Source organism: Anolis sagrei, chromosome 1 (assembly GCF_037176765.1).
Source record: "Anolis sagrei isolate rAnoSag1 chromosome 1, rAnoSag1.mat, whole genome shotgun sequence".
Lineage (NCBI taxonomy): Eukaryota > Metazoa > Chordata > Lepidosauria > Squamata > Dactyloidae > Anolis > Anolis sagrei.
The window spans coordinates 10,814,847-10,836,937 of NC_090021.1; the positions used below are offsets into that span (position 1 = coordinate 10,814,847).

Genomic DNA, 22,091 nt, shown 5'->3' on the forward strand with positions numbered 1-22,091 from the left:
CTTGGGTCTCACCTCATCCTAATAGAACAACTGAGAGGGGAAAAAAATCTAAGACTTCTCCTTTTTATGTGGAATAAGTTGACAAAATGAAAGATTCTGATTCACATAGAAATAGGATGCTTGCCATAGATGCAGGCGAAACGTCAGGAAAGAATGCCTCTAGACCATGGCCATATAGCCCAAAAAAACCTATAACAACCCAAAGAGAAGATTCTTTAAAGGAAAAGTTTATTCTAAGCAACCAAAACTTACATTAGCAAATATTATCTTGCACATTAATGCACCTTCCTTCAAGAATTATATAAGAGCAGTTTTAAATCGTGTTTATCTAGTTTAAGGAAGAAATGTAAACACTAACATGGCTAGACTGCACATTTTCCTATTTTACTTTTAATGGAGCAGGCATCCTGGGACTTTGGATGTTCATGGGTAAGCTGGGATCTGAACTTGTGCCCAGTCTACAATAGCTGTTTCTCAGAGGATGATGAAAGAGGCAGCACTGCTCCTATTCCTCCATCAGTCCTAAACTCGCTATCTTTCTGCTTGTTCCATCATGTTTTTATAGCTGCTCATATTTGAGGAATTTCACAAGTACATCATCCCACTAGAGATTGCCTGTAGTGGTATAGCATATCCAGTTCTGCGCACCACAATTCAAGCGTGCTGGTACTAACCTTTAATGCCTTATATGGTCTGGGGCTGGTGTACCTGAGGGCCCGCTTATCCCCTTACCAACCCCAGAGATTACTTCGGTCCGAGGACCAAAATTTGCTTGAAGTCCCCAACATCTGGACTTATCATCTGTCCTCTACTAGACAGAGAGCCTTCTCGATTGTGGCCCCTTATTTATGGAATGCCTTGCCAGTTGAAATCTGAACCATCCAAGAGCTACTTGATTTTTGGAAAGCCTGTAAGACCTTTCTTTTCCGACAAGTTTTCGATGGGTGAATAACTCGGGACTATGTCAGTTCTCGTTATTATTGTATTTTAAAGTTGGTTGTATTGTTTTAATCTAAGGCTGTAAACTGCTCCGAGCCAAATTGGGAGTTGCGGTATACAAGTAAAAAATAAATAAAAATAAAGTAGACTCCATGGGATATAAGGGAAAAGTGAGGAAGCTGCATCACATGCTCTTTCTCAGCCAATTATAGTTTGGACTTCAAATCCCAGGATTCCCTGTGCATCTGGTCCCCCCCCCCCCCCCGCAAGCTATGTCTTGTCTCTTCCTCTTAATAGCAAAAACAGAATTTTTTAAAAAAATCCAAAAAAGTCAGTGGATGATCAGATATTTCTGAAACTTTGCAGGAATGCTGCCCTTCTCATCTTCTGTCGCTGCAGAGATATTGAAGTGGGCACATCTTTTGGTTTTTCAAAAAAAATATATTTGTAAAACTTTTTAAAATTCCAGAAAAATCACTGGATGAGTGAAATGTTCTGAAACTTGACAGGCAAACAGTGGCAAATGTACTGTATTCTACAAGTTAGACAAGTTTCATCCCAATAGCCTTTGAAAAAAACCCAATCCTCTGAGGTTTAGCGAGTGTGACTCGCCTGAGGTGCTTAAATTGTGAAAAAAATCCTAAAAATCAGTGTATGATCGGATCATTCTGAAACTTTGCAGGAATGATGGCCTACTCATGTTCTGCCTCTGTGGAAAAATTAAAGTAAATACCACTTTTGGTTTTGTAAAATATTATTTTAATTTTTTTTAAAAAAAATCTAAAAATTAGTGGATGAGCAAAACGTTCTGAAACTTAGGGGCTTACAGTTGTCAATGGATCTGTAATTGGTTAAATGGATGAACCCAGAGGGTGCTCACCAATGCTTCCTCTTCATCTTGGAAAGAAGTGACAAGTGGAGTGCCGCAGGGCTCTGTCCTGGGCCCGGTCCGGTTCAACATCTTTATTAATGACTTAGATGAAGGGTTAGAAGGCATGATCATCAAGTTTGCAGACGACACCAAATTGGGAGGGATAGCCAATACTCCAGAGGACAGGAGCAGGATTCAAAACGATCTTGACAGATTAGAGAGATGGGCCGAAACTAACAAGATGAAGTTCAACAGTGACAAATGCAAGATACTCCACTTTGGCAGGAAGAACGAAATCCAAAGATACAAACTGGGGGACATGCCTGGCTCGAGAGCAGTACGTGTGAAAACGATCTTGGAGTCCTCATGGACAACAAGTTAAACATGAGCCAACAATGTGATGTGGCGGCAAAAAAAGCCAATGGGATTTTGGCCTGCATCAAAAGGAGCATAGTGTCTAGATCTAAGGAAGTCATGCTACCCCTCTATTCCGCTTTGGTTAGACCACATCTGGAATATTGTGTCCAATTCTGGGCACCACAATTCAAGAGAGATATTGACAAGCTGGAATGTGTCCAGAGGAGGGTGACTAAAATGATCAAGGGTCTGGAGAGCAAGCCCTATGAGGAGCGGCTTAAGGGGCTGGGCATGTTTAGCCTGAAGAAGAGAAGGCTGAGAGGAGATATGATAGCCATGTTTAAATATGTGAGAGGAAGCCACAGGGAGGAGGGAGCAAGCTTGTTTTCTGCTTCCTTGCAGACTAGGACGCGGAACAATGGCTTCAAACTACAAGAGAGGAGATTCCATCTGAACATGAGGAAGAACTTCCTGACTGTGAGAGCCATTCAGCAGTGGAACTCTCTGCCCCGGAGTGTGGTGGAGGCTCCTTCTTTGGAGGCTTTTAGACAGAGGCTGGATGGCCATCTGTCAGGGGTGATTTGAATGCAACATTCCTGCTTCTTGGCAGGGGCTTGGACTGGATGGCCCGTGATGTCTCTTCCAACTCTTTGATTCTATGATTCTATGAATGTGTCCTATTTCTATATTTCTATTCAAGTGTGGCATGTACATTAGAGATGTGCAAAATTCTGGATGTCATTTTCAGATTTGGAAAATTTCAGCAATTTGGATATATGAACTGCCAAAACAAGTTGGAAAAAAAATCCTAAAAATCAGTGGATAAATGGATCTTTCTGAAACTTGCAAGGGATGATGACCTACTCCTGTTTTGTTGCTGTGGAGAAATTGAAAGGGATAACTCTTTTGGTATTTTTAGAGACACTTTATTTGTACAAAATTAAAAGGAATCCTAAAAATATGTGGATGAGCAAAAAGTTCTGAAATCTGGCAGGTTTACAGTCATAAATGTGGCTTATGTGTCTGGCAAGTTTCAGCCTCAAATTTTCAAGCCTCTGAGGCTGAGAAAGCGTGACTTGCCCAAGGCTCTTAAAGTGGAAAATATTCCTAAAAATCAGTGAAACATGACTTGAGCCCCCGGTGGTGCAGTGGGTTAGACCCCTGTGCTGGCCGGACTGAAGACCAACAGGTCGTAGGTTCAAATCCGGGGAGAGGCGGATGAGCTACCTCTATCAGCTCCAGCTCCTCATGCGGGAACATGAGAGAAGCCTCCCACAAGGATGATAAAACATCAAAAAACATCCCCCGGGCAACGTCCTTGCAGACGGTCAATTCTCTCACACCAGAAGCGACTTGCAGTTTCTCAGGTCACTCCTGACATGACAAAAAAAAAAGTGAAACATGGCAGGAATAATGCCCTACTCCCGTTCTGTTGCAATGGAGAAATTTAAGGGGATACCTCTTTTTTTGTTTTTAAGGAAACATTTTATAAATGTCCTAAAAATCAGTGAATAAACGAAATGTTCTGAAACTTGGCAGGCTTACAGTTGCAAAGATGTTCTACAAGTGTGGCATGTTTCATCTCGATAGCCATAAAAATGACAGAAAGCCAAGCTTTTCAAACATCCCCATTGAATGTATTGTCGAAGGTTTTCATGGCCGGAATCACTGGGTTGTTGTAGGTTTTTTCGGGCTATATAGCCATGGTCTAGAGGCATTCTCTCCTGACGTTTCGCCTGCTTCTATGGCAGGCATCCTCAGAGGTAGAGAGGACCTCACTACCTCTGAGGATGCTTGCCATAGATGCAGGCGAAACGTCAGGAGGGAATGCCTCTAGACCATTGCCATATAGCCTGAAAAAACCTACAACAACCCATCCCCATTGAAGCTAATTGGCCAAATCTTTCTGAATCGAAATCTCTGGATTTCAAATTACAAATCGAAATGCCCCCCTCTGAATCTCCCCAAATAGTCCCAAAATAAAACCAGGAGGGGGGATCTAAAATTAGAAACAAAACCGAAATGAATTTCTGCCATTTCACACACCCCTACTGTACATGTCATGCCTTACTGTTCTTTGTAGATGATTGTTACAAGATGCTGTAACAGCAACCTGCCAAATGAGAAGATCGCATTCGTAGGTCTGGTGAGGAGGCAAGAAATTTTGTAGGAAACCTCAGTCTTTTCAGACTTGCAGTTCGATGAAAGCCTGTTGCATCACTCTAAGATGTCCCTGAATCAGTAGGACAAAACACATAAATAAAGGATATCATTTATATATGAGGAAAATGGCTTTGCACAAAGAAATAACAAATCAGTAATGGAACTAGTGAGATGCACAATCAGCCCTCTACATTTTCGAAGTCACACAACATCTGTGGATTTCTTAATTTGTCTGAGAGAATATCTTTTTAGGAATCTTTAGGCATGTGCTGGGCGTTAACCATAGAGTTATATTGGAGATCCCAGAGATTCCTAGAAAGGTGTTCTCTCTAGGAATTTCAAAGTCCTCCAACATTATTCTGTGATCAGCATCTGGGGGATATTGACCCTAGACTCACATTGGAGTGGTTAGAGATTCCTAGAGTGGTGCATTGCTCTGGAGAGGCTATGATAGTTGCTATATGTCAATAGAGAGATTTTATCTCTGTGTTAGTGAAAAGTTCACATAGATCACCTCATAATGTTCAGATCTGCATTCCAATGGAGAAGGGTGGGGGTAATGACTGATTGTTTTGCAGGATATGAAACCTACAAAATCTTGAATCTGAAAACAATAACATTATTGGAGAGCAGAGTTGTATATGTTGATGATGATGGAAGGTGATGTCACACCAGCCAGGTTGATGTGAGCTGGTCAACAACAGGAACCACAGCTAAGAAGAAGTATTAAGTTATTAGTGAAGACATTGAGTTTATGTGTCTCCATTGCTATCTAAACACAATAAGAACAATTTTCAGATTAATATGCATTGACCTATGCATGAAGACTGCCTTTCCACGTGTAGAGAAGTCAAGAATTATATTCACACCAAGCAGCTACCTGGATTTTAGATATTAGGAAGCAACTATTAGTATGCAAATATTTATTATCTAAAGCGAGTTGTACAAGCAATAAATGAGAAGTTAGACTAGATGCACATCAGATAAACTGGGGCTTCATCTACACTGTAGAATTAATGCAGTTTGCACCACTTTAAATGCTAGGCTTAATGTTATGGGATCCTGAGAGCTATAGTCTTCTAAGGTGTTTGGCCTTCTCTGCCCAAGCATGCCTATAACTCCTATAATTCCATAGTATTGAGCAATGGAAGTTAAAGTGGTGTCAAAGTGCATTACTTCTACAATGTGAATGTACCCTAAACATGTCTGGTTAAAAATGTGGTTATGGAATTCAGGAGATAAGCAATGCAGACAAAACCTGCTATTTATACAGAACTATTCTTCCTTGTTCATCTTGATCTATGTTGTTGCTGTATATTTTTTAATAAAAAAAACCCTCCAGATATAAAAACAAAATAAGTTCTCAGCTTTTCATTTTGGTATTCTGTAGAATGGAGAATAGAGAAAAAAAACCATGGAAAAAAGTTCCCTAAAGTCCGGTTTTGGCAAAAGTATGAAGACTTCGACAGGAATTCATAACCTTGTATATTTATGCAAAATGTTTGTGATTGGCAAAGAAAAAAAAAACTGTGTGAAGACAGCACTACATAATATGGAAGAATCCCAGAAGGCATATTTATTAGATACACTTCCAGAGAGCAAGAAAGTTAACATAAAAGAAGGAAAGATTATTTATATGTAAATAAAGCACTCTAACCTAGATACTGTTTTCCTAGCTGTCTGGCAAACCTCAAATCACAGAGAAACAAATTATTCCATGGGCGTTTATTGGATCTAACAGCTTTTAGCTGCATCATCATCATCTATATATCTATCTATATATATAAATGTGGACGTCGTCGTGAGTGGCTTAAAAATGGAAAAAATACAGGACCAAATATCACCAAATTTGGCCTTCAAATGCCTCATACCCCAAAGTATGACCAACAATCATAAAAATTAAAATAAACCACCAAAACAAACTCACAAATTCTAAAAAAAAAAGGAGAGGACAACACGGAGCATGCGCACAGGGGTGGGGAGGGTGCACGCGCGCAGGAGAGGTCCTCCATCATCTCTCTCCCTCACCTCGGCTGAACAGTCCTCCTTGCTCTGGCCACTTGCTTTCCCCGTTCCCATACACACAGAGAGATACACAATAGTACTGCTATAGAATAATGTTCCTAATGGGAAGGCAATGGGAAGCCAGAGCATCCTCTCTCTCCAATGGCTGTGCCTGGAAAGGGAGGGCGCGAGGGAGGGAGGAAGGAGCCCCCCCCCCACCTCCGGAGGCCTCCCTCACCAGCCGGGTGCCTCCTCATTGCATAATCCCTGGGAAGGCACCGGGGGGGGGGGGGGGCAGGGAGGAGGCACAGGAGGAGGCGCAGAGACCCCCATCATCCCGGGGGGAAGGGCGAGGGAGGGCGAGGGCGGGCCCGGCTGACATCACCAGCCCCGCAGGTTGGTTGCGGGAGAGGCGCGCCATTGGCCGCAGACACGCCACCGCCAAAAAGGGGCAGGCCAAGAAGGATGCCCCGGTGAAGGAGGCCCACTATGTCACCTTGGCAACCGAAGCGCCCCCCCCCCCCACCCACTCACCCCCCAACCCCCACCCTGCCTTGCCAGGGGGATCTGAGGGAGAGAGGGAAGGAAGGAGGGAGGGAGAAGGGGCATGCCGGGGGCAGGGGTTTGCTGCTGCCGCTGCTTCCAGATAGGGGTCTGCCCCACTGTCATACCGGTTGTGGGTCCAGCACCTGAGTCGGGAGCAGCATCACGGTTGGGAAGGGGGAGGTAAAAACAGAAAGAAGGAAGGAAGGAAGGAAGGAAGGATGGAAGGAAGGAAGGAAGGAAGGAGAGAAGGAAGGAAAGGAAAAAAGGCAGGAAAGAAAGAAGGAAGGAGGGAGGGAAGGAAGGAAGGAAGGAAGGAAGGAAGGGGAGAAAGAAACACAAGGAAAAAAGGAAGGAGGGAAGGAAAGACAGAAAAATTAAAGGAAGGAAGGAAAGAAAAAAAGAACGTAAGGAAGGAAAGCAGAAAGGGAAAACAGAAATGGAAGGGAGGGAGGGAGGGAGGGAGGAAGGAAGGAAGGAAGGAAGGAAGGAAGGAAGGAAGGAAGGAAGGAAGGAAGGAAGGGACAATACATCTATCAGGCCATTGAGTGACCATCACTCATAAAACACTGAAAAACACAGCAGACAAGCCTTAAAACCCCAAAAAACAAACCCACTGCAATGCACGCACATAACCACATTGTTCCCATTACATTAAGTCTCGGACACAACGGGACTTAATGTAATGGGAACAATGTGGTTATGTGCGTGCATTGCAGTGGGTTTGTCCGATTTGAGGTGTGTGTGTGTGTTGGTACTCATCTCCATTTCTAAGCCCAAGAGCTGGCGTTGTACATAGACACCTCCAAAGTCATGTGGCCTGCATGACTGCATGGAGCACCCTTACCTACCCGCCAGACAGGTACCTATTGATCTACTCACATTTTCAGGTTTTCAAATTCCTAGGTTGGCAGAAGCTGGGGCTAACAGCGGGAGCTCATGCCGCTCCCTGGATTCAAACTTCCAACCTTTCCGTTACCAAGTTTCACAGTTTAACCCACTGCAGGCTTCAGCATAACCACATGTGTATTTATGCATAAACAGTCACATACACACATATATACATATATACACACACAAAACACATATACACAGATTGGGCCACAGCAATGCGTGGCAGGGGACAGCTAGTGTATATATATATATATATATATATATATATATATATATATATATATATATATTAGGCCTGGGTAACAACGCAAAAATTTGTTTCTAAAATCGATTTGTATTTGGGGTTTTTTTTTGTTTCGATATTTAAAATAATTACAAAATTTTCCTTTTAAAAAGTTCGATATTTACGAAATTTCGTAAATGGTAAAAAATTAACGAATCGATTTCCGAAACAATAATGAATCAATTCGTTAATGGCGGACGCGACTGCGAAATACGCTAAAAAACCTCCAAAAACTTCTGAAGCTTCCCTCTCCCTCTGTTCTCGACTGTTGGTGTGATATTATAAATTTTTTTTCACTAATTAAACCATAAAACTGGCCCAGACATGCGGAAATAATAACGAAACGACCTCGGAACAATAACGAAACGGATACAATAACGAAATACGAAGCATTTACAAAACGTATTTAAAAATTCGTTTTTTTAAATAAATGCTCCAGAATGGTTCGTTATCGTTTTGTAATTGGAAAAAATAACGAATTATTAACGAATTACGAATTAACGAAACGAAACCGCCCAGGCCTAATATATATATATATATATATATATATATATATATATATATATATATATATATAAATGCTCTGTGCATAATGAGTACCTTAAAAACAAAAGAACCAGTGAACGAAATCACACCAAATTTGGCAACAAAACGTCTCACAACACAAGGAGTGACCATCACTCAAAAAATTATTATTTTTGTCATTTGGGAGTTGTAGTTCAAAGAGGCACAAATGGAGGGCGAAAGAGAGAAATGTGTCAAGAGGAAGGTGTGTGAAGCCAACCCTGACTGGGACCAACTTGCGCTTGGAAACCGATGTCCTTACTGTGGGAGAACATGTGGATCAAGACTAAGGCTCCACAGCCACCTACGGACCCACCGCCAAGACACTACACTTGGAGGACCATCATCATTGAGCTATGAGGGATCGCCTAACTGAATTAACTGAGAGTAGCACCTGAAATTTAGAATTAATGCAGTTTGACATGTTTTAATTGCACGGCTCATTGCTGTGGAGTCTTTGCAGTTGAAATTTGGTGAGGCTCCAGCACTCTGTGGTGGAGAAGCCCAAATGGCTTATCAAATTAGGAATGCACACTAAAGTACCCCTGTCTCATCTATCTATCTATATATAAAATGCTTTGTGTGTAATGAGTACCTTAAAAACAAAAGAACCAATGAAAGAAATCACACCAAATTTGGCAACAAAACATCTCACAACACAAGGAGTGACCATCACTCAAAAATTTATGATTTTGTCATCTGGGATTTATAGTTCACCTATAATCAAAGAGCATTCTGAACTCCACCAACAATGGAATTGAACCAAACTTGGCACACAGAACTCCCATGACCAACAGAAAATACTGAAAGGGTATGGTGGGCATTGACCTTGAATTTTGGAATTGTAGTTCACCTCCATCCAGAGAACACTGTGGACTCAGACAATGATGGATCTGGACCAAACTTGACGGGAATATTCAATATGCCCAAATGTGAACACAGATGGAGTTTTGGGGAAATAGACTTTGACATTTGGGAGTTGTAGTTGCTGGGATTTATAGTTCACCTACAATCAAAGAGAATTCTGAATCCCACCAACGATGGAATTGGGCCAAACATCCCACACACAACCCCCATGACCAACAGAAAATACTGTGTTTTCTGGTGGTCTTTGGTGACCCTTCTGACACCCCCCAGTGACCCCCTCCCCGGGGTCTTGACTTCCCAGGTTGAAAAATGTTGCCTTAAGGCCATCCAGTCCAACTCCCTTCACCAGGATAAGAAAACATAATCAAAGCCCACCCGACAAAGGACCATCCAGCCATTCACACACACACTCATATATATGACAGATGCAGTATCAAATATTTGAAAGGGACCCCTAAAGAAAGACAATTATATGTTGCATGTTCCAGAGTAGGCAAACCAGACCATCTCCACATCAACACTGAAAAAGAAACAACAAGAAGTACTGTTTACCCACAAGCATCAAGACATTACATATATTAGAAACCAACACTTTCTCATTACTTTATTTTTCCATATCACCAGACTGGGCCACAGCAACGCCTGACGGGGACCACTAGTTATTTATAATAGTGTAGTAAACTGTATCCTTTTGATAAAACCACAAAATCAAGATTTTCTTTTGGCGATTTCTTTGAATATTTTCAAGCTGTGGATGTTTGAATTCATGGATGCAAAATCTGGATATGGAGGCCAACTTTACACTGCAATTGCATTATGACGTCACTTCCGCTACCATGGCAGCAGATTCCTATCAAATCCTGGAGTGTGTAGATTAGTGAAGCATGAGAACTCTCAACTCAAAACAGATCATGCAAACCTACCAATATTCACTGTCATTTTGCAGAATCTCCTCTCTTCGTAAAGGAAAGGAGAGCAATAGTCACAGAGAGAAATCATGGAATCACAGAGTTGGAAGAGACCGCAAGGGTCATCCAGTCCAACCAAGCTGTAATCAGACTAGGTATGGGAAAAAGGAAACACTAAAACATTTCCTTGTGGGATCGTTGACTTTGCAGTTTTCTACTCTGCTGCCTGAATGCAAAAGGATGGGAAAACTACAGCCCCCATGATTCTGTCAGGAAATGATGTTGCTAACCTTGCTAGAGGCAGTCAGTTCTTGCTTTGAGTCAGACAATCAATCCACATGTCCTTGAGATTTCCCCCACAGCTGGTTTGCTGTCCTTGACTGAACACAAAGGTAAGGAATGCATTTGTTTTCTTTTGTTTTATTCTGGCAAAGTGGGATCATATAGGAGAGAATTCAAACTGACAGGGGGAGAAGATTAGGCAGAAATGATTCCCATTTTCCACAATTTCCTTTGATAAATTGAATTTTCAAAAAACATATACACATCACCCTTACGATACTGAAACCGTAATATGGTGATGAAATCTTTTTGATATGTAAGTATTTTTTTCATTCAAGAAAGTATAATAGAAAGGCAACAATAATAGAGAGAAACAAGATTTTGCAATATGTAATGCTACATTCTAGCTACTGTAACTAATCACAAACCTACATCAAAACAAAAACCAAATGCACACACAGGCACATGCAAACTGTAGAATTTGTGATAAAATCTAAAGATTAATTCAAAGAGCTGGTTTTGCAGGAAAGCAACAGAAATATGGGGAGGGTGTTTACACCATTAATTGTGACTATTAAAGTACAACAGAACCAGTATCCATGGTTTCATTTATCCACATCCTGCAAATATGCCTTTGCTTGGCATTTTCTAGATCTTTTAGTATTACTCAAAGGTATCATTGGTCTGGAAGTCTTTAATTTGTAAGATTTACTATTATTTGCAATTTGTGTATCCATGCACGGTCTGAAAATGTGTTACCCGTGGATATAGAGATTGTGCTGTATATCTGAATGGAGGCAGAGAAATAGCAATGACCCTTCCTTGCTATTCAGCTACAGAAAGGCTTTTCATGCCTGCAATGTATTATTGATTGTCACCATTGTGCAGGTATTGATTCTTTATTTCTTTACCACACTTTTATCCCGCCCTTTTCAGCCTGAAGGCAACTCAGGGCGACGTACAAACTGGCAACAATTAGATGCCGAACACACACATATACATAATTTAAAACAGATTAAATCACGTAATAAAATTCAAAATAAAACTGTTTAAAACTATAAAAAATCAATGACTTCTGAGTTAAAATCCATGTCCATTTGCATCGTTAAGCCATTCCATATTCGTTCACAATACAATGAGGTTCCAAAAGCTTGCACGAAGAGCCAGGTTTTCACTCTTTTCCTAAAGGTCAGGGGGGAGGGGGCTGATCTAATATCCCCAGAAGGGAGTTCCACAGTTGAGAGGCCACCACTGAGAAGGCCCTGTCTCTTGTCCCCGCCAAATGCGCCTGTAAAGCAAGCAGGATCGAGAGCAGGGCCTCCTCAGATGATCCCTAGTTCCTAGGGGGTTCATAGGGAGAGATGCATTCGGATAGGTAAGTTGGGACGGAACCATTAAGGGCTTTATAGGCTAAAGCCAGCTCTTTAAATTGTGCCTGGTAGCAAATTGGGAGCCAGTGGATGTATAAATACAAACTAGTTCATTCCTGCTATGTTAGAGTTATATCTATTCCTTTTGTAAAAATACTGACATTTCATAAACATTCTTTGAAAATGGTATAGATTATACGAGCAACTATATGTGTGCATTTTGTTCCATTTTTGGACTGTTTTGGCACAGAGTTATCACCTTCTCTCCTGGAATATGTTTTTTGTTCCTGGGTTATAAATGTCATTTCCTAATTGGTTCTATCATAAACACATGGGGAAATGTTTTTAAACTGCAAAAACTTTGCCTTCGCAGGAGAGACATCCTGCTATAGCAATCCCTTCCATTCCAGCAATCCTCCTCCTTTCTCTCTCTCTCTCTCTCCTTTCCCATATTGGAAGAAGGAAGGAAGAAAGGAAGGAAGGAGAGGAGAGGAGAGGAAAGGAGGAGGGAGAGTAAAAAGAGTCCCTGTTAACTCACAACCTGAACCAGGCCACAAAGGAGGAGGAGGAGGAGGAGGAGGAGGAGGTCAGCCATGGTCAACCTGGTCTCCTTCCTTTCTTTTTCTCTCCCCCCCCCCCCCCAATAAATACTTTATATATAGACCACCCTCTCTGCTGGAGGGGACTCAGAGCAGTTTTCCTTCTGGATGGGGAGGAGGAGGGCTTTGTGTGTTGCATGCTTTCCATCTTGAGAAAAGGAGGGGGAAGAGGGCAGGGGAAAGAGGCAACCTTAGGTAAGGAAGAAGGGAAGGAAACAAGGAAGGGGAGAGAGAGGGAGAAAGGAGGGAAAGAAGGAAACGGAAGAAGGGAAAGGAAATAAAAAGGAGAGGAGGAAATGAAAGAGGGAGAGAGGGATATCTAGATAGAATCATAGAATCATAGAATCAAAGAGTTGGAAGAGACCTCATGGGCCATCCAGTCCAACCCCCTGCCAAAAAGCAGGAATATTGCATTCAAATCACCCCTGACAAATGGCCATCCAGCCTCTGCTTAAAAGCTTCCAATGAAGGAGCCTCCACCACACTCCGGGGCAGAGAGTTCCACTGCTGAACGGCTCTCACAGTCAGGAAGTTTTTCCTAATGTTCAGATGGAATCTCCTCTCTTGTAGTTTGAAGCCATTGTTCCGCGTCCTAGTCTCCAAGGAAGCAGAAAACAAGCTTGCTCCCTCCTCCCTGTGGCTTCCTCTCACATATTTATACATGGCTATCATATCTCCCCTCAGCCTTCTCTTCTTCAGGCTAAACATGCCCAGTTCCCTAAGCCGCTCCTCATAGGGCTTGTTCTCCAGACCCTTGATCATTTTAGTCGCCCTCCTCTGGACACATTCCAGCTTGTCAATATCTCTCTTGAATTGTGGTGCCCAGAATTGGACACAATATTCCAGATGTGGTCTAACCAAAGCAGAATAGAGGGGTAGCATTACTTCCTTAGATCTAGACACTATGCTCCTATTGATGCAGGCCAAAATCCCATTGGCTTTTTTTGCCGCCACATCACATTGTTGGCTCATGTTTAACTTGTTGTCCACGAGGACTCCAAGATCTTTTTCACACGTACTGCTCTCGAGCCAGGCGTCCCCCATTCTGTATCTTTGCATTTCATTTTTTCTGCCAAAGTGGAGTATCTTGCATTTGTCACTGTTGAACTTCATTTTGTTAGTTTTGGCCCATCTCTCTAATCTGTCAAGATCGTTTTGAATTCTGCTCCTGTCCTCTGGATTATTGGCTATCCCTCCCAATTTGGTGTCGTCTGCAAACTTGATGATCCTGCCTTCTAGCCCTTCATCTAAGTCATTAATAAAGATGTTGAACAGGACCGGGCCCAGGACGGAACCCTGCGGCACTCCACTTGTCACTTCTTTCCAAGATGAAGAGGAAGCATTAGTGAGCACTCTCTGTGTTCGTCCACTTAACCAATTACAGATCCACCTCCCCGTAGTTTTGCCTAGCCCACATTGGACTAGTTTCCTTGCCAGAAGGTCATGGGGGACCTTGTCGAAGGCCTTACTGAAATCCAGGTACGCCACATCCACGGCATTCCCCGCATCTACCCAGCTTGTAGCTCTATCGAAGAAAGAGATCAGATTAGTCTGGCATGACTTGTTTTTGATAAATCCATGTTGACTATTAGCGATGACTGCATTTGTTTCTAAGTGTTTGCAGACCGCTTCCTTAACAATCTTTTCCAGAATCTTGCCCGGTATTGACGTGAGGCTGACCGGACGGTAGTTGTTTGGGTCGTCCTTTTTTCCCTTCTTGAAGATTGGGACCACATTGGCCCTCCTCCAATCTGCTGGAACTTCTCCCGTTCTCCAAGAACTCTCAAAGATGGCTGCCAATGGTTCCGAAATGACTTCCGCTAGTTCCTTCAGTACTCTTGGGTGTAGTTGATCTGGCCCTGGGGACTTGAACTCATTAAGGGCGGCCAGGTATTCCTGGACGACTTCTTTCCCAATTTGGGGTTGGATGTCCTCCAATCCCTCATCCACTCCATCTTGCTGAGGTTGAAGACTCTCTTTTTGTGAGAAGACCGAGGCAAAGAAGGCATTAAGTAGTTCTGCCTTTTCCCTGTCCCCTGTCAGCATTGCCCCATCTTCTCCTAACTAAGGCAGCTTAGTTGTAAGGGAAATGGGGGAAGGAGGATAGAAGATGAGTAAAAGCACAAAGAAGGAACTCCCTGCAAATCCTCCCTCCTGGGTAATGGCAGAGCTCAAGATATGTGTTCTCAAAAGGGGCAGTTTGGCTCCTTTCACAAATTAGGTAAACATATAATTTTAAAGCTGAGAACAACAAATGCAATCACATGACAGAATTGGCCATTTTGTCCATCTCTATCCAAATAATTCACCAAAAAGTCACTTGTCAACCAGCTCAGGAAGCATAGGAAATAATATTTGAAATTCTTTAGAAACGGAAAGAATGCTCTTCCTTACATTTGAAACCAAAACCATGTGATGAACACAGTAGGTTGCAGTGCCTTAAGTGGGTGGCTCACTAGAATTTCAGTAGATATTCATGCCTGTGATGAATTGGAAGGATTTTGTGCACTTGAATCTTTAAAAGCTTAATACATTCTTCCTGTGATCCTTTGTTTCTAACCCAGGTTTTTCTCTTCTTGGGGTATCTTCTTCACAAGAATAGTACTATACTGAATAAACATTGATCATGAAGATCCTTCATTGTCTCTTTGCTGTTATCTTCTTCTTGGTCCTGGGTTTGCAAGGTAAGTGATGAACAAACTCATTCATGGTGGGAAGTGAGTCTTGTGATATTGAGATATAGGTTGAGCATCCCTTATGTGAAAATCCATAATTGTCCAAATGGGTGGTTGAGATAATGGCAACATTTCTTTCTATGGTGCAATGCATACAAACATATAAAATATTGCATACAATTACCTTAAGGTTATATTTTTAAGAAATATATGAAGCACAAGTAAATTTTATATTTAGCCATGGGCTACTTCTCCAACATATTGGTTCCATGGATTTCGGATAAGGGATACTCAACCTGTACTATATTATGCTGGCCTCCTACAAGTTGAAAATTCCACAAAATGAGAGTGAGGGAAGATCGATGTTACACAATTTGGGGATTTGTTTGGGTGTATGTGGAGAGACAGATACCATTTAGAGTTGGTCAAAATGTTCTGCCAAGGTGAGTGACAAGGAGCTTGACATTTTTGATGGTACAATGCCCATATATCTACTTTTGGAAATTATTTCCTTCCAATCCTTCCAAGACACCGTAGAAAGAAGTCAGGAAAACGTTGTCCTCACCATGATAGACCTAAAAATGATTTGGAACTAGTCATACACAAAAGGCAAAAGGAAGAGGGGCCGACCAAGAGCAAAATGGATGGATGGCATCCTTGAAGTGACTGGACTGACCTTGAAGGAGCTGGGGGTGGTGACGGCCGACAGGGAGCTCTGGCGTGGGCTGGTCCATGAGGTCACGAAGAGTCAGAAATGACTGAACGAATGAACAACAACAACAACAACTCTGAAGAAAGCAAGCTTTCATATGGACTGATAGACATATAATCCTACTAATGACTGATGATGGCTGGTCTTCTAGGACAGCTAATACAAATACCAAAAAAAAAGCATGTAAAAGCTTTGTAAATACATACCAAACATTGTAAATACATACCAAATCTACACAAATCTGAGTTGGTGGTGGTTCTATCTCTCCTAATTCATGTACCTACCTAGTTGTTACAGAATTGTATGAAATGTTTTCAATAAAGGACAGGGAGATGGGATCTAACTTGCATCCAACTGTGATTTTCAACCCACTCCATCTTAAAACTTGCTTACATTGACTTGGCAGATCAGCTTTAGTGGGTGCAGCACTCAACAACTGTTTCTTGAAGTAGGGAAGATTTTTCCAGATGTCTGGATCTTTATGCTACTCTAAAATATAACATTTGAAAATCATTGTTCTAAGAGTTTGTAGATCCCTATAGTTGTATGTTATGTGTGTGTGCATTCTTGTATTCCCAGAATTCTGTGGAGGAAGCTCATGCAACAAATCCTCCATACATAATTGTAATCTATGCACATGCAGCTGAAACAACATGCTGTTCTTGTTGTATAATCCATATTTCCATCACTCTTCCTTCCTTTTATCATGTTCTCTCTGGCCCCATCTACATTTCCATGTGATGCAGTTTCATAATGCAGTTTAACTGTATTGAAATGCATTATATGAGTCTACACTGTCATAGGATGCAGTTAAAAACTGAATTTTGAAAGTGCATTTTATAGCAGTGTAGATGGGGGTCTCTGTTTGCATGCAAACCCTCCTTCAGGTCCTTTTTATATGGCTATAGACCACACAGGTTGGAGTTTTCGAGATAGAAATTTCCCAGAATATTAATGGGGCCAAAATAGTGCACATGGTATTGAAGAATATGTGCCAGCTAGGGCTGTCCAAACACGGAAAAATTTGTTTCTAAACTCGATTAGTTTTTAGGGGGGTTTTGCGTTTCGTTATTTAAAAGAATTCCAAAATTTTCCTTAAAAATAGTTCGATATTTACGAAATTTCGGAAATCATAAAACAATTACGAAACAATTACGAATTGATTACGAATCGATTCGTTAATGGCGGCCGTGATCGCGCAATACGCTAAAAAAACTTCTGAAGCTTCCCTCTCCCTCTGTTGTTGACTGTTGGTGTGATAATTATATTTTTTTTCACTGAGAAAACAAACAGCAACCCTAAAACTTGCACCAGACATGCGGAAATAATAACGAAACATTTACGAATCAATAATGAATCAATAATGAATCAATCCCAAAACAATTACGAAACGAATTGGAAAAAATTCGTTTCGTTTTTTAGTTGCTCCTGAATGGTTCAATATCGCTTCGTTATCAAAAAAAATAACGAATTTTTAACGAATTACGAAATTACGAAACGAAACCGCCCAGCCCTAGTGCCAGCACATATTTGTTCAGAATAATAGACATCTCAATGAGTCTTTGTTGTTTCTATTCTCTTCACAGGGGAGATCCCAGTGGAAGCCATGCTCCTTACCTGCAGTTCTCTCGGTGGATTTTGTCTGCGGCTACCCAATGACACTTGTCCATCGGGCATTATCCTGGATATGCCTTGCCATTTCCAAAGAAGATGTTGCTCAAAGATAGCAGTATAACTTTGACTTTTGTGGAATAAATCTGCTGAACCATCAAAAAAGATCGCTTATTAAATCAATGCAAAACTATCATGTTTAATTTAATCCCATGAATTATAATTGGCAATTAGTACAAGGAATGAGAGTAGCGGCAATCTGTTTAAGATCAAGTCAAGGTCTAGAAGGTCTCTTCCACATAAACTGTGATGGGTTGCAGATTAACCTTTGGCATCCAAATGACACCTCAGGTTGATTCCAATTAATCTGGACTAAACTGGGATTTCCCAGTTTCCTCTGGATTAAAGAAATACCTGGAAATATCCAGACTTTACTGCAAAATTAGAATGTTGTGCCTATGGGGATTGACTCTCGAGACCACCTTCTGCTACTCCAGAAGTCAATCACCATTACCATCCCAGTTTTCGAGCTTTAAGAGCCTAAGTTTTGAGATGTCACTCCCATCCTCCCCTCTCAGCCCCCCATTTTCCCTCTAGACTTACCAGAGGGGCTTGGCTGTATCCTTAGGACCCACAGAGAAAGCTCTGACATGTCATAAAATCCCAGTTCCTTTTAGGATTTGGGCATGTCTGGAAGGGGCCAAAGATATAGAAACGAGATTATTTCCAAGCTTGTTTCCCCTTTTCAACATTTTTCATAGTTGAGTGAAGTTTTCAAAAGTTCTTCATAGTTCAGGACCCATTCTGCACAGAATCCCCATAGGATTATATTTTAAATTGTATTATCATGTTTTAAGGTTGAGAAATCATAGAATCAAAGAGTTGGAAGAGACCTCATGGGCCATCCAGTCCAACCCCATTCTGCCAAGAAGCAGGAATATTGCATTCAAAGCACCCCTGACAGATGGCCATCCAGCCTCTGTTTAAAAGCTTCCAAAGAAGGAGCCTCCACCACACTCCGGGGCAGAGATTTCCACTGCTGAACAGCTCTCACAGTCAGGAAGTTCTTCCTCATGTTCAGATGGAATCTCCTCTCTTGTAGTTTGAAGCCATTGTTCCGCGTCTTAGTCTCCAGGGAAGCAGACAACAAGCTTGCTCCCTCCTCCTCCCTGTGGTTTTCTCTCACATATTTATACATGGCTATCATACCCCCTCTCAGCCTTCTCTTCTTCAGGCTAAACATGCCCAGGTCCTTAAGCCGCTCCTCATAGGGCTTGTTCTCCAGACCTTTTATCATTTCAGTCGCCCTCCTCTGGACACATTCCAGCTTGTCAATATCTCTCTTGAATTGTGGTGCCCAGAATTGGACACAATATTCCAGGTGTGGTCTAACATGGGGAACCATTTCTGTGCAGAAAATAATCCCATTTCTTATACAGAAATGCTATTTTCTGTAGAAAACAACCATGTGCAAATTTTGTGCAAGATAGGTCCTAAATTGTGAGTAGGTCTTAAAAACTGCATAGCTTTTGTAAAATCCTTACAGCATGAGGAAATTTGCTAAAACGACATTGCTTCCTTCAAGAAGCAAATGAGTAAAGAACTCCCTCCTTGCTCATGAGCAGGAATGGAAAATGATTAACATGTCAAAACGCCCCTGGCGTACAGAGAACTTTGCACAAGTTTGGGTCAATGAGTACTTACAGATCCTTCTTGGTTTCAGAACAAAAACTTCAATGCAGTATGACAGAAACCCATGCAGTTCCCGAAACTGATGCTATCAGGTTAACTGCTATTAGAAAGGGAATTATTTGAACAAAACAGGAATTTAGTTCCTGGTACAGTCTTCTTGATCAGGATGGAACTTTAAAATATCTCTCTCTCCAGGAGTCATGGGCCCGGTATTTGTGTCATCTGTTTATTTCATGTTTCCATTTCATACCATCCATTAGGCCTGGGTAACAACAGAAAAATTTGTTTCTAAAATCGATTCGTTTTTTGGGGGGTTTTGCGTTTCGTTATTTAAAATAATTACAAAATTTTCCTTAAAAAAAGTTCGATATTTACGAAATTTTGTAAATGGTAAAAAAATTACAAAACAATAACGAAACAATAACGAATCGATTCGTTAATGGCGGCCGCGATCGCGCAATACGCTAAAAAAACTTCTGAAGCTTCCCTCTCCCTCTGTTGTTGACTGTTGGTGTGATATTATAATTTTTTTTCACTAGTTAAACAAAAAACAACTATAAAACTTGCCCCAGACATGCGGAAATAATAACGAAACGACCTCAAACCAATAACGAAACGAATACATAACGAAATACGAAGCATTTACAAAACGTATTTAAAAATTTGTTTCGTTTTTAAGTTGCTCCAGAATGGTTCGTTATCGCTTCGTTATTAAAAAATTAACGAATTTTTAACGAATTACAAATTAACGAAACGAAACCGCCCAGCCCTACCATCCATTCAGATGGCACGGAATGCTACACCCCCTCTGGTATGGAAATATCAGTGAAAGAAAAGGAAAGGGGGAACAGTAACAGTTTGGTCGCCTGATTTTTGTCCCATTGGCAGCAATGGGTGGGCTTCCCATGCTTCCCTTCCCTTCGGTTTTAGGGCTAGGGGGTTTCACCATTTCACTGATCCTCAGGCTCTCTCCAGCAATCATTTGAGTTGTTAGGGTTGGTGGGATAAACCCCTGTCTCTGAATCCGGATAGGTAAAATGCACTCTGTGGCTCATTATTGCTGTTTTGCAGCCCTTGGCTCTTCTTCAGGCTCCATTATCTTATTTAAAAGGGTAACAATTTATTTGGGTTGTTGTAGGTTTTTTCGGCCTATATGGCCATGGTCTAGAGGCATTCTCTCCTGACGTTTCACCTGCATCTATGGCAAGGATCCTCAGAAGTGGATTGTGGCACAGCTGGCTGAGTGTCAGCTGCATTAAGATCACTCTGACCAAAAGGTCATGAGTTCAAAGCCAGCCCGGGCTGGAGTGGGTGTCCAGCCATTGTGTAGCCCGTTGTCGACCTTTGCAACCCGAAAGATAGTTGCATCTGTCAAGTAGGAAAATAAGGTACCACCTTGTGTGGGAGGCTAAATTTAACTAATTTATGAGGCCATAAAGAAAACAGACTCCGGGGAATGTGGAATGCGGAAGAACTTCATCGGTGTCGCTGATGGACGATGAAAAGCAGCAGCTCCCCTGGCGGCCAGAAAAAAAGTTAAATAGCCTCGGTGTATTTGTGTGTTAAACGTTGTTTGTCAAACTGGCATTGAATGTTTGCCATATATGTGTTGACTGTAATCCGCCCTGAGTCCCCTGCGGGGTGAGAAGGGCGGAATATAAGAACTGTAAATAAATAATAAAAATAAATAAATAAGTAGTGAGGTCTGTTGGAACTAGGGAAAAGGGTTTATATATCTGTGGAAAGACCAGGGTGGGACAAAGGACTCTTGTCTGCTGGAGCTAGGTGTGAATGTTTCAACTGACCACCTTGATTAGCATTTGATAGCCTGGCAGTGCCTGGAGCAATCTTTTGTTGAGAGGTGATTAGATGTCCCTGATTGTTTCCTCTCTGTTGTTTTGCTGTTGTAATTTTAGAGTTTTTTTTTAATACTGGTAGCCAGATTTTGTTCATTTCCATGGTTTCCTCCTTTCTGTTGAAATTATCCACATGTTTGTGGATTTCAATGGCTTCTCTGTGTAGTCTGACATGGTGGTTGTGAGAGTGGTCCAGCATTTCTGTGTTCTCAAATAATATGCTGTGTCCGGGTTGGTTCATCAGGTGCTCTGCTATGGCTGACTTCTTGGGTTGAAGTAGTCTGCAGTGCCTTTCATGTTCCTTGATTCGTGTTTGGGCGAATGAACCAACCTGGACACAGCATATTATTTGAGAACACAGAAATGCTGGACCACTCTCACAACCACCATGTCAGACTACACATAGTGCAGCAGGGGACTTGGCCAAAAATGTCACTAGCATCTTTTTTTTCTTGAGCTGTAGAGATCTGAGTAATAAAACCAAATCCAAAGGACTTTTGTGAGTGGCCTACATTGCTAGCTAGAGCCTGCAGGTAGTGACACCTGTGCTCTGCTCGCCCATTGTGCCGCACCAGTGCAATTTGGTGCACCTGAAAAGATGTGATGTCACCTCAAACTGCCATTTTGGCCAATTTTCAGTATATATTTTCTCTCTTTTTAGAGTTTTGGGGAGATTTGTAGGTTGGCTGCTTGGCAAAATAATCTACTGAATTTCTAGGTGCAATTTTGGATGGTTTGGAGGCAAAAGAAGTCACACGCCCAAATTGAGCTGAAATAAATGTTTGAGTGATGGCAGTATCATGGTGGAAGGATTAGGAGAACAAATACTGTTGATGTATTACTTTCTCAAGTTTCCCTAACCCTTTCTTACCAAACTTAAGATCAAGAGAATATTATCTTA

General features: G+C 41.6%; 1 long non-coding RNA gene across 1 annotated transcript; it reads left to right on the forward strand.

Moving 5' to 3' along the window:
• Nucleotides 1-10,440: 10,440 nt before the first annotated feature.
• Nucleotides 10,441-17,807, forward strand: LOC132762145 (uncharacterized). Its single transcript, XR_009630116.2, has 3 exons — nucleotides 10,441-10,785; nucleotides 15,209-15,328; nucleotides 17,618-17,807. It is a non-coding gene; the product is annotated as an uncharacterized lncRNA (long non-coding RNA).
• Nucleotides 17,808-22,091: the final 4,284 nt, after the last annotated feature.